The sequence below is a fragment of the Anopheles ziemanni genome (genome assembly GCF_943734765.1).
Source record: "Anopheles ziemanni chromosome X unlocalized genomic scaffold, idAnoZiCoDA_A2_x.2 X_unloc_79, whole genome shotgun sequence".
Taxonomy (NCBI): Eukaryota; Metazoa; Arthropoda; class Insecta; order Diptera; family Culicidae; genus Anopheles; species Anopheles ziemanni.
This window is the reverse complement of record NW_026689849.1, coordinates 62,502-75,000: the sequence shown is the minus strand read 5'-3', so window position 1 is coordinate 75,000 and position 12,499 is coordinate 62,502. Positions and strand designations below refer to the sequence as shown.

The window sequence follows — 12,499 nt, the reverse complement described above, 5'->3', positions numbered from 1 at the left end:
AGCAACACGACTCCATGGCACGCTCGGTCCATCATCCAACGGGCGCTGTTCTACGGGCCTATCACCCTCTATGGGTTCTGAGCCACATTCAAGTTGGACTTGAAAAGCGCTAAGATGACGGATAGTGAGACGCACCAGTACACGGAATCGGATAGACGGACAGGCCGCCACCCCTACGTGCTGAGCTTCTCCCGTTTCGCTCGCAGCTACTCAGGGAATCCCGGTTGGTTTCTTTTCCTCCCCTTATTAATATGCTTAAATTCAGGGGGTTGTCACACATGAACTGAGGCTTATGTACCTTGCGGTTGTTATCGTCACATCTGGCTTGCGACTACTTTGTTTCAATGTCCAATATGTACCGTTGGACTCGGTTAACGGGCTGTTAGCCCGCGTGTGGTTTAACTCACTGATACCTTCCTTTGCCCATACGCTAGTTTGTTTGTGTTCCTTTGGTCAACTTCCATACTTGAATCATTTGTGCTATTCGCTGCTGCTTCGACGCTACTTTGACATCTTCGCTTCTATTTAAATAAATAAATAAGCTGAAGCTAGACATCAGTAAACACCACCACAGACACCACAAGCACGCCTTCTCCTCGTACTTCCGCCTCACGCGGGAACACGGACGCTCTAAATACTTCGAATTCCAATGCCAGTATATTGTAAACCACGGGTTCTTTAATGCTAGCGGGTCGTCGCGACCCTAGTTAACATCATGGTGCACGTCTCGTGACGGGTGTCACGGCGTAGTTAAATGTATGCGATACATTTCTCAAATATAAGCGCTCAGTCATCTGTACATCATGGTAGGTTCCCACGACGTGCAATATGCGTTCAACTTATCAATGTTCATGTGTCCTGCAGTTCACATTATGACGCGCAGTTAGCTGCGGTCTTCATCGATCCATGAGCCGAGTGATCCACTGCCGAGGGTGACTAACTTGCGTAAGCCGCCGCTGTGCGCGTATACCCGTTCCCCGTAGGGAGGAGCAAGCCGCCGCTTAGAGACGAAGCATAAAGTGTCCTCATTCCACATAGGGCAAGCTGGATGAATCCATTTTACCCAGGACGGCCGAAGCGGCGTGGACCAGGGGAGAACTGAACCTTATACTTCACACCACAGTAAGTCTACGTGTCCTCTTCCACATAGGGCAAGCTAGAACTAACTATCTTACCCAGGACTGCCGAAGCAGCGTGGACCAGGGGAGGAACACACTTTTCATGGAAACGTAAGGCATCCATGACTGCCATAACGTAAGCCGCCGCTGTGCGCGTATACCCGTTCCCCGTAGGGAGGAGCAAGCCGCCGCTTAGAGACGAAGCATAAAGTGTCCTCATTCCACATAGGGCAAGCTGGATGAATCCATTTTACCCAGGACGGCCGAAGCGGCGTGGACCAGGGGAGAACTGAACTTTATACTTCACACCACAGTAAGTCTACGTGTCCTCTTCCACATAGGGCAAGCTAGAACTAACTATCTTACCCAGGACTGCCGAAGCAGCGTGGACCAGGGGAGGAACACACTTTTCATAGAAACGTAAGGCATCCATGACTGCCATAGTGCGTAAGCCGCCGCTGTGCGCGTAAACCCGTTCCCCGTAGGGAGGAGTCAAGCCGCCGCTTAGAGACGAAGTATGAAGTGTCCTCTTCCACATAGGGCAAGCTAGAATGAACTATCTTACCCAGGACCGCCGAAGCAGCGTGGACCAGGGGAGAACTGAACTTTATACTTCACACCACAGTATTGAGTAATGTGCCCTCTTCCACATAGGGCAAGCTGGAATGTTCCATTTTACCCAGGACGGCCGAAGCGGCGTGGACCAGTGGAGGACTACACAATCATGAGGTTTGATATCGACTTGTGTGTTTCAATAGGATACCGATGGTATGGTTTGAACCGATTTGATTTAGCCATTCTGAAGTCATCACTTGGTTGAAGCGCTGAACTAGGGAGGCATCGTTTACATATATATTGGTTTTCGCATGCTCTACTAGGTTAATGTCATGAGGTTGGCTATCGAGCATGCCCAAGTGATGACTTGATTGTGTGCTTGCTTGAATTCTTCACATTTCATACCATCGGTTAGTTGTCGAATCATTCCTCGATCATAACCTTCGTTCTTGGTTCATGTATGCTCTCTTCCACATAGGGCAAGCTAGAATTAACCATCTTACCCAGGACCGCCGAAGCAGTGTGGACCAGGGGAGGACTATACTTTATACTTCACACACTAGCCATATTGAAGTCATCACTTGGTTGAAGCACTGAACTAGGGCGAGTCTATCGTTTACTTTGCATTGGGATAATACGCTGCATGCTCTCTTAGGTTAATGTCATGTGGTTGGCTATAGAGCATGCCCAAGTGATGACTTTGTTTAAAGCTCAACAGGTAGAGTATTATGTCCTCTTCCACATAGGGCAAGCTAGAATTAACTATCTTACCCAGGACCGCCGGAGCAGCGTGGACCAGGGGAGAACTATACTTTGTCTTGTATGCCCTCTTCCACATAGGGCAAGCTAGAATTAACTATCTTACCCAGGACTGCAAAGCAGCGTGGACCAGTGGAGGACTATACTTTGTTCATTACACCACAGTATTAAGTATGGTGTCCTCTTCCACATAGGGCAAGCTAGAACTAACTATCTTACCCAGGACCGCCGAAGCAGTGTGGACCAGGGGAGGACTATACTTTATACTTCACACACTAGCCATACTGAAGTCATCACTTGGTTGAAGCGCTGAACTACGGCGGGGTAATCGTTTACAGGTTATAATCATATAGCTGCATGCTCATTAGTAGATAATGGAATATTGTATGGCAATATGAGCATGCCCAAGTGATGACTTTGTTTCAAGCTCAACAGGTAGGGTATTGAGTCCTCTTCCACATAGGGCAAGCTAGAATGAACTATCTTACCCAGGACCGCCGGAGCAGCGTGGACCAGTGGAGGACTCTATACTTTATACTTCACACCACAGTATTGAGTACGACTTGCATAAAGCCCCTAATGAGAACCACGAGGGCTCTCTCAATGTAGAACCACGAGGGCTCTAGTACCGATTCTCTCGGTACGGCTTGGTCCGTGTTCCTTTATGCTTGTACTCTTAGAAAGTCTCAACCCGGAGGTCTTGACTTTGATTGTCATAGTTGGACTACGACGGGGCATCCGACCATTGCTGATCGAACACCCCTGATTCACCATCTTTCGGGTAGGCGGTACGCGTACCTCCGGACGCGGAAGTCTCAACCCGGAGGTCTTGACTTTGATTGTCATATATGGACTACGACGGGGCATCCGACCATTGCTGATCGAACACCCCTGATTCATCATCTTTCGGGTAGGCGGTGCGCGCACCTCCGACGCGGAAGTCTCAACCCGGAGGTCTTGACTTTGTATTGTCATAGTTGGACTACGACGGGGTATCCGACTCATCGAATACCCCAGAAGCACACCATCTTTCGGGTAGGCGGTACGCGTACCTCCGGACGCGGAAAGTCTCAACCCGGAGGTCTTGACTTTGGTTGTCATAGTTGGACTATGACGGGGCATCCGACCATTGCTGATCGAACACCCCTGTTACACCATCTTTCGGATAGGCGGTGCGCGACACCACCGACGCGGAAAGTCTCAACCCGGAGGTCTTGACTTTGTATTGTTGGATAGTCCTCTTCCACTATAGGGCAAGCTGGAAATATTCCATTTTACCCAGGACTGCCGAGGCAGCGTGGACCAGGGGAGAACTTCACGGAATCTTCAGGCATCCATGATTGCCATAGTGCGTAAGCCGCCGCTGTGTGCGTCAACTCGTTCCCCGTGAGGAGGAGTCTAGCCGCCGCTAAAAGACGAAGCATTAAGTGTCCTCATTCCACTATAGGGCAAGCTAGAATGAACTATCTTACCCAGGACCGCCGAAGCAGCGTGGACCAGGCGAAGACTATACTTTATACTTCACACCACAGTATTGAGTACGACTTGCATAAAGCCCCTAATGAGAACCACGAGGGCTCTCTCAATGTAGAACCACGAGGGCTCTAGTACCGATTCTCTCGGTACGGCTTGGTCCGTGTTCCTTTATGCTTGTACTCGCGGAAAGTCTCAACCCGGAGGTCTTGACTTTGATTGTCATAGTTGGACTACGACGGGGCATCCGACCATTGCTGACCGAACACCCCTGATTCATCATCTTTCGGATAGGAGGTGCGCCCACCTCCGACGCGGAAGTCTCAACCCGGAGGTTCGGACTTAGAGTTTTTCCCATTTAAAAGTTTTTCTCTTAGCCATACTGAAGTCATCACTTGGTGAACGATTGAACTAGGGCGGGTTAATCGTTTATAGGTATCATGTGGTTTGCATGCTCTCTTAGGTTAAGGTCATGTGGTTGGCTATCGAGCATGCCCAAGTGATGACTTTGTTTCACGCTTGCTTGATTTCTTCATGATTCCCTGTTATATAGTGTAATCATTCGAGAACAGGGAATCTTTGGTTTTGCTCAACAGGTATTGGATGTCAACTTGGTATCTAGATCGCATTAAGTCTCAACCCTTAGGTTCGGACTTGTATAGTGACATCTTGTTACGGTCTTGAGTCTCAACCCGCAGGTTCGGACTACTTAGTGTTTGATCGAATATAATATGGCAACTTGTGCCTAAGTCTCAACCCGCAGGTTCGGACTTCTGTTTATTTGGCCAATGTATGTATAAGGCAACTTGTGCCTAAGTCTCAACCCGCAGGTTCGGACTTGTGTTTTTGTTCGAAGTCATGTATAAGGCAACGTGTGCCTAAGTCTCAACCCGCAGGTTCGGACTTGTTAGTGTTTCGTCAACTTTCATATGGCAACTTGTGCCTAAGTCTCAACCCGCAGGTTCGGACTTGTGTATTTGTTCGAAGTCATGTATAAGGCAACTTGTGCCTAAGTCTCAACCCGCAGGTTCGGACTTGTGTATTTGTTCGAAGTTATATATAAGGCAACTTGTGCCTAAGTCTCAACCCGCAGGTTCGGACTTGTGTATTTGTTCGAAGTCATGTATAAGGCAACTTGTGCCTAAGTCTCAACCCGCAGGTTCGGACTTCTATAGTGTTTCGTCAATTATCATATGGCAACTTGTGCCGAAGTCTCAACCCGCAGGTTCGGACTTCTATAGTGTTTCGTCAATTATCATATGGCAACTTGTGCCGAAGTCTCAACCCGCAGGTTCGGACTTCTGGAAGGATCACTTGGCCACTAATGATCCTTCCGCAGGTTCACCTACGGAAACCTTGTTACGACTTTTACTTCCTCTAAATCATCAAGTTCGGTCAACTTCGATAAAGCAGACGCGGTTCACGAGGATCCAGCGAACGATCATCTCCAAAGACCTCACTAAATAATCCATCGGTAGTAGCGACGGGCGGTGTGTACAAAGGGCAGGGACGTATTCAACGCTGGCTGATGACCAGCACTTACTAGAAGTTCCGAGTTCATATGGACCATTGCAATCCATAATCCCTACTAAGTGAGTATTTGAGTGATTTCCCGTTCCTCTCGGAATAGGAGACACGCTGCTACCCACATTGTAGCACGCGTGTAGCCCAGAACATCTAAGGGCATCACGGACCTGTTATCGCTCGATCTCATTTTGCTAAACACAAATTGTCCTGCTAAGCAGCGTACCGTAAGTGCACTTGCGCACACGAACAGCGAAGGTGTCAGGTCATACTCCACCGAAAGGTCCTAACCCGTTCCAATCGGCATCGACGCATTAACGCTGACTGCGTTCTAGTTAGCATATGTGAGTCACGTTCGTTATCGGAATTAACCAGACAAATCAATCCACGAACTAAGAACGGCCATGCACCACTACCCTTAAATTTGAGAAAGAGCTATTAATCTGTCTCACCTCCATAAGTTCGGACCTGGTAAGTTTTCCCGTGTTGAGTCAAATTGAACCGCAAGCTCCATTTCATTGTGGTGCCCTTCCGTCAATTCCTTTAAGTTTCAACTTTGCAACCATACTTCCCCCGGAACCTGACTTTGGTTTCCCGGAAGCTACTGAGAGCACCTGGTTGTAGCGTCTCCCAATTGCTAGTTGGCATCGTTTACGGTTAGAACTAGGGCGGTATCTAATCGCCTTCGATCCTCTAACTTTCGTTCTTGATTAAAGAAAGCATCCTTGACAAATGCCTTCGCTTTAGTTAGTCTTACGACGGTCTACGAATTTCACCTCTCGCGCCGTAATACTAGTGTCCCCAACTACTTCTGTTAATCATTACCTCCGGTCTGAGTACAAACCAATGAAAGATTAGACCAAGGTCGTATTCCATTATTCCATGCAAGATTATTCTAGGGCGTTTGGGCACCCTGCTTTAAGCACTCTAATTTGTTCAAGGTAAACGTGAGCGGTCGAGCTCTATGTTACACTTGCACCCGTTGAAGGGCACACCATGACACAGACTTGGTGCCCTACCACACCATTGAGTCGCAACCAGATTCCGACTTGGCCCACCGACCACGGGTTGACCGGGTCGGCGGAGCCGGACTGTGTTGGACAAGTATCAACTTCGAACGTTTTAACCGCAACAATTTTAATATACGCTAGTGGAGCTGGAATTACCGCGGCTGCTGGCACCAGACTTGCCCTCCACTTGATCCTCGTAGAAGGATTTATGCTCTACTCATTCCAATTATGAAACATCATTAAAGAGTTTCATATTGTTATTTCTCGTCACTACCTCCCCGTCCCGGGATTGGGTAATTTACGCGCCTGCTGCCTTCCTTGGATGTGGTAGCCATTTCTCAGGCTCCCTCTCCGGAATCGAACCCTGATTCCCCGTTACCCGTTGCAACCATGGTAGTCCTCTATACTACCATCCATAGTTGATAGGGCAGATATTTGCGAGATCTGTCGTCGGTGCGAGACCATACGATCAGCATCATTATCCAGACTTCAACTCAATGACACGGAGAACCCGCGATTGGTTTGACTAATAAGTGCACCAGTTCCCGCGAGGGTCCTGGCATGTTGCATGTATTAGCTCTAGATTTTCCACAGTTATCCAAGTAACTAGGTTGATGATCTCGTAAATTATAGCTGTTATACTGAGCCTTATGCGGTTTCACATTAAATCTGTTTGTACTTAGACATGCATGGCTTAACCTTTGAGACGAGCGTATATTACTGGTAGGATCAACCAGAATTCCGACTTTGCGTTCGAATGTTCATTGTCCCATTGCACCCGGAGGAGCAAACACCACGTTCTATATGTTGTCAAGTCCGGTAGCACACGGGAGGCGAGCCCCCGTGCGAACCTCATTGCCCTCGTATCACACACACCCGATGCACCGGACAGGCACTTGAGCGGCATTCGACTCCGCTAAGCGCACGTGCGCCCGATTGTGCATGCGCTGACGGGGCCTTCATACCCCTACCACAGCGACCTTATGCCAAACTTCCATGAATACTTAGGTGAGCTGACAAGGGCCTTCATTTCCCTACCATCAACTAAAGGACACGCTAGGCGCGTCCGATCATTGCAACTGCGGGGCTTTCATACCCCAATCACAACAGTACGCAATTCACCAGAGTTTAATCACAACCCCCCCGGACATGGCACACTATTAACTTGCAACAAAACTTAGTGTGTGCCGGGCACATCGGTTCCACAAAATCATTCCCGATGTACCCCAATTGGGGTTGTGAACGCATCCATGGTCCTCTGACACACCCAACCAAGCGTGGATACTACATACCTCAAACACCCAGTACACTAACAGACAAATCAATATATGGTTGCTTTCCCCCAGACATTTGCCAATCACTTGGCACCCGGACGGGAACTCGCTCCTGATTGCGCCATTGCCACCCATTTGCCAAGAGCGAGTTCTGTATGTAGATTTCATTTGGAAAGACAACCGTGTACTGGATATTCTATCCGACGATTACAGATGACGAGTACGAGACTCGACTACACTCACGGATAATACATTTTGGGTCGAGATTGCTTTCGGGGTTTTCGATTGGTCTTGCGCTTGTAAACGTATAACTTTGACTTGTGGTAACCTCGGTATGTTAGTCGATCACGTGGTTGTGAACTGGGTAAGGGTGGGCAATCTGTTCACTTGCACTCTGGGTAGGAATATGGTGAGCGCTATAGGTTAAAGATCATGGTATGGTTCCATCGTGATGACTTTCGCTAGATAGTAGTATGTTTGGATAGTTATAACGTTTTTGGCCATTTGTTCATAGTGTTCGGTCCATTGAGGAATTCGATTGGTCTTTGCTTCACACACGTGGTCGATCACTTGGATGTGAACTAGGGTGAGATTAAGGTGTTCACTAGTGCTCTTCGGTTTTGGATCAGTAATGAGCACTTGATTGGTTTCGCATAATATGTATCCATAGTGATGACTCTTTCCAGCTTAAGATTTCGTTACCAGTTTCGAATCCTCCCCACGTTCGCTTTTACTTGGTTAGGTTTTCGAGTGTAGATTTGAAAGCAATCTCATGTATGTATCCCATCTGATATAAGCCACTGACAGTTCATGTCACCTCGTTCAACTCTCGCTGGGTCACAGAAGTATGTTACTGCGCCCATTATCCCTACTCGGATAGGTTCGGTTCGTTCGTTTTATACTACGGTGAGTAAACTCAATTTGTGCATCGCATAGCCATGGAAAGCAAGCTTTCGCGGGCCTCTTCGACTGTTTTGATACGAGCTGTGCCCGTGATGCTTGTCATCCCAGGATACTAGACCCCTTTGGACGACCGCATGACCATCAGAAAGTAAATTCCACGTTCGGTTTATTTGCTACTTCCACCGTTCTAGTACTATGGGGTTGGAACCCCTAACATAAAGTATCTATGTAGAACCACGAGGGCTCTCAATGTAGAACCACAAGGGCTCTAGTACCGATTCTCTCGGTACGCTTGGTCCGTGTTCCTTTATGTTTGTACTCTTGTGTGTATAAAATTCATGTTCGATTTGGGATATTTGCTACTTTCACCTGTGCGCTGTGTATAACTACGGAGAAACTCAATTTGTGCATCGCATAGCCATGGAAAGCAAGCTTTCGCGGGCCTCTTCGACTGTTTTGATACGAGACTGTGCCCGTGATGCTTGTCATCCCAGGATACTAGACCCCTTTGGACGACCGCATGACCAACAGAATGTAAATTCCAGTTCGTTTTTGGATATTTGCTACTGTCACCGTTTGAGTACTATGGGGCTTGAACCCCTAACATAAAGTCTTTGTGTAGAACCACGAGGGCTCTATAGTACCGATTCTCTCGGCACGCTTGGTCCGTGTTCCTTTATGTTCGTACTCTTGTGTGTATAATATTCATGTTCGGTTTGGGATATTTGCTACTGTCACCGTTTGAGTACTATGGGGCTTGAACCCCTAACATAAAGTCTTTGTGTAGAACCACGAGGGCTCTATAGTACCGATTCTCTCGGCACGCTTGGTCCGTGTTCCTTTATGTTCGTACTCTTGTGTGTATAATATTCATGTTCGGTTTGGGATATTTGCTACTTTCACCTGGGTCCCGTTCTTCATACAAGTCTGCCTTGCTAATGTGGTAACTTTATAGTGTAGTTCTGACATCCCAATTTTGGGACTTAGCCGATTTTTCATGAATTTCCATATGACCCATAGGGTCCCTTTCTTGATACAAGCTTGCCTAGGGCGATCGGTCAAAACTTGTCTTACTATTCGATTGGTCTTCGCAGTTTCACCCTAGGCAATTCGCCTAGGTCTGTCTTCTTGAGGAGGCCAAAACCCGAAATAAGGAGGTCTGGCCGACCCTGAAACCTCCCCTGTCTTAACTACACTAACCCGATTTTTCAGGGTCCTCAGCGCCATACAACTTTGCCTAGGTCACTTATACTCTTGACTTAGGCCATCTGACTTGGTCCGTGTTTCTTCCTAGGGTTCACCTAGGTACTTTGCCTTGCTTGATGTGGTAACTTTTTAGTGTAGTTCTGACATCCCAATTTTGGGACTTAGCCGATTTTTCATGAATTTCCATATGACCCTAAGGGTCCCTTTCTTCATACAAGCTTGCCTAGGGCGATCGGTCAAAACTTGTCTTACTATTCGATTGGTCTTCGCAGTTTCACCCTAGGCAATTCGCCTAGGTCTGTCTTCTTGAGGAGGCCAAAACCCGAAATAAGGAGGTCCAGCCGACCCTGAAACCTCCCCTGTCTTAACTACACTAACCCGATTTTTCAGGGTCCTCAGCGCCATACAACTTTGCCTAGGTCACTTATACTCTTGACTTAGGCCATCTGACTTGGTCCGTGTTCCTTCCTAGGGTTCACCTAGGTACTTTGCCTTGCTTGATGTGGTAACTTTATAGTGTAGTTCTGACATCCCAATTTTGGGACTTAGCCGATTTTTCATGAATTTCCATATGACCCTAAGGGTCCCTTTCTTCATACAAGCTTGCCTAGGGCGATCGGTCAAAACTTGTCTTACTATTCGATTGGTCTTCGCACTTTCACCCTAGGCAGTTTGCCTAGGTCTGTCTTCTTGAGGAGGTCAAAACCCAAAATAAGGAGGTTCAGCCGACCCAAAAACCTCCCCTGTCTGAACTACACTAACCCGATTTTTCAGGGTCCTCAGCGCCATACAACTTTGCCTAGGTCACATGTACTCTTGACTTAGGCCATCTGACTTGGTCCGTGTTTCTTCTTAGGGTTCACCTAGGTACTTTGCCTTGCTTGATGTGGTAACTTTTTAGTGTAGTTCAGACATCCCAATTTTGGGACTTAGCCGATTTTTCATGGATTTTCCATATGACCCATAGGGTCCCTTTCTTCATACAAGCTTGCCTAGGGCGATCGGTCAAAACTTGTCTTACTATTCGATTGGTCTTCGCACTTTCACCCTAGGCAGTTTGCCTAGGTGTAGCTTCTTGAGGAGGTCAAAACCCAAAATAAGGAGGTTCAGCCGACCCAAAAACCTCCCCTGTCTGAACTACACTAACCCGATTTTTCAGGGTCCTCAGCGCCATACAACTTTGCCTAGGTCACTTGTACTCTTGACTTAGGCCATCTGACTTGGTCCGTGTTTCTTCTTAGGGTTCACCTAGGTACTTTGCCTTGCTTGATGTGGTAACTTTTTAGTGTAGTTCAGACATCCCAATTTTGGGACTTAGCCGATTTTTCATGTATTTCCATATGACCCATAGGGTCCCTTTCTTCATACAAGCTTGCCTAGGGCGATCGGTCAAAACTTGTCTTACTATTCGATTGGTCTTCGCACTTTCACCCTAGGCAGTTTGCCTAGGTGTAGCTTCTTGAGGAGGTCAAAACCCAAAATAAGGAGGTTCAGCCGACCCAAAAACCTCCCCTGTCTAAACTACACTAACCAGATTTTTCAGGGTCCTCACCGTCATACAACTTTGCCTAGGTCACTTGCACTCTTGACTTAGGCCATCTGACTTGGTCCGTGTTTCTTCTTAGGGTTCACCTAGGTACTTTGCCTTGCTTGATGTGGTAACTTTTTAGTGTAGTTCAGACATCCCAATTTTGGGACTTAGCCGATTTTTCATGGATTTTCCATATGACCCATAGGGTCCCTTTCTTCATACAAGCTTGCCTAACCCAAGTAACTAGGTTGATGATCTCGTAAATTATAGCTGTTATACTGAGCCTTATGCGGTTTCACATTAAATCTGTTTGTACTTAGACATGCATGGCTTAACCTTTGAGACGAGCGTATATTACTGGTAGGATCAACCAGAATTCCGACTTTGCGTTCGAATGTTCATTGTCCCATTGCACCCGGAGGAGCAAACACCACGTTCTATATGTTGTCAAGTCCGGTAGCACACGGGAGGCGAGCCCCCGTGCGAACCTCATTGCCCTCGTATCACACACACCCGATGCACCGGACAGGCACTTGAGCGGCATTCGACTCCGCTAAGCGCACGTGCGCCCGATTGTGCATGCGCTGACGGGGCCTTCATACCCCTACCACAGCGACCTTATGCCAAACTTCCATGAATACTTAGGTGAGCTGACAAGGGCCTTCATTTCCCTACCATCAACTAAAGGACACGCTAGGCGCGTCCGATCATTGCAACTGCGGGGCTTTCATACCCCAATCACCACAGTACGCAATTCACCAGAGTTTAATCACAACCCCCCCGGACATGGCACACTATTAACTTGCAACAAAACTTAGTGTGTGCCGGGCACATCGGTTCCACAAAATCATTCCCGATGTACCCCAATTGGGGTTGTGAACGCATCCATGGTCCTCTGACACACCCAACCAAGCGTGGATACTACATACCTCAAACACCCAGTACACTAACAGACAAATCAATATATGGTTGCTTTCCCCCAGACATTTGCCAATCACTTGGCACCCGGACGGGAACTCGCTCCTGATTGCGCCATTGCCACCCATTTGCCAAGAGCGAGTTCTGTATGTAGATTTCATTTGGAAAGACAACCGTGTACTGGATATTCTATCCGACGATTACAGATGACGAGTACGAGACTCGACT

At 47.6% G+C, this 12,499-nt stretch overlaps 2 non-coding genes across 2 annotated transcripts in view; both read right to left on the bottom strand.

Annotated features, from left to right (window-relative positions):
• Window positions 1–292, bottom strand: part of LOC131292609 (large subunit ribosomal RNA) — a 4,092-nt gene extending 3,800 nt beyond the window's left edge. The window contains exon 1 of the ribosomal RNA XR_009190228.1: window positions 1–292. This exon is cut by the window's left edge and continues 3,800 nt beyond it. This is a non-coding gene — a ribosomal RNA (large subunit ribosomal RNA).
• Window positions 293–780: 488 nt separating this feature from the next.
• LOC131292610 (5.8S ribosomal RNA) lies at window positions 781–935 on the bottom strand. Its single transcript, XR_009190229.1, has one exon. It is a non-coding gene; the product is annotated as a 5.8S ribosomal RNA (ribosomal RNA).
• Between the last annotated feature and the right edge of the window lie 11,564 nt (window positions 936–12,499).